The sequence below is a fragment of the Phalaenopsis equestris genome, unplaced genomic scaffold (assembly GCF_001263595.1).
Source record: "Phalaenopsis equestris unplaced genomic scaffold, ASM126359v1 Scaffold001059, whole genome shotgun sequence".
Taxonomy (NCBI): domain Eukaryota; kingdom Viridiplantae; phylum Streptophyta; class Magnoliopsida; order Asparagales; family Orchidaceae; genus Phalaenopsis; species Phalaenopsis equestris.
Window position 1 is genome coordinate 125,416 of NW_018165498.1, and position 761 is coordinate 126,176.

Sequence of the window (761 nt, forward strand, 5' to 3'; positions counted from 1 at the left end):
GTTAAACCCCCATACTCTCTCATCTCCTTTGATAGGATCAAAGTGTCGTAGATGCTTAATCGGGTCGGCAACTTCCTAAGATGAGCTAGCATGTTGTAGTCTACTTTGTATGATCCTCTGATTTTATCTTGATCATGTGGTTCTTCCACTGGTGGAGCTGGGGGTATCTCTTCTCGAGTCATTACATGTTTTTCTTTGTCTGTTGGAGCTGTGCTTGGTGGTAACACTTTTTCGCTTCTTAAGTTAACTTCTGCAACATCTTCTTCTTGAGATATCATTGTTGAATCTTCCGGTGTATTTTCCTCTTCGTCGAAAAGATCTAAGTTGATGATAAGCGATGTACCGTGATGCTCGAGAATGGGCTCCTCGTTATCGGTGTTGCCGTAAGTGATGTCATTGATGTCTTTTTTGGACTTGACAACAAGTTCATCGGACTCGAGTACGATTTGAGGATCATTTTAGGGATTGAGATTGAAGCCGAGATCGCAGCTAGATCAGCCACAATCAGTTAAGTTATCACCAAAAACAGTCAAAACGTAGCTGAAATCACAATCATTATAGTCATAAGACCCCGGAGGGACAAAAAGATAATCATACAAAGTCAAGGGTTCGAGGATTTTCTTCCCCGAATCCGAGACAGCCAATCTAGTATATCCTTCCCCCCATGCTTTCAATCTTTGTAGTGATGCTTTTCTTCTTCTTCTTTGTCCTCGATGATGACGGATCTCCTGACGAAACCTTCATCTCGGGCTTGGTATGTT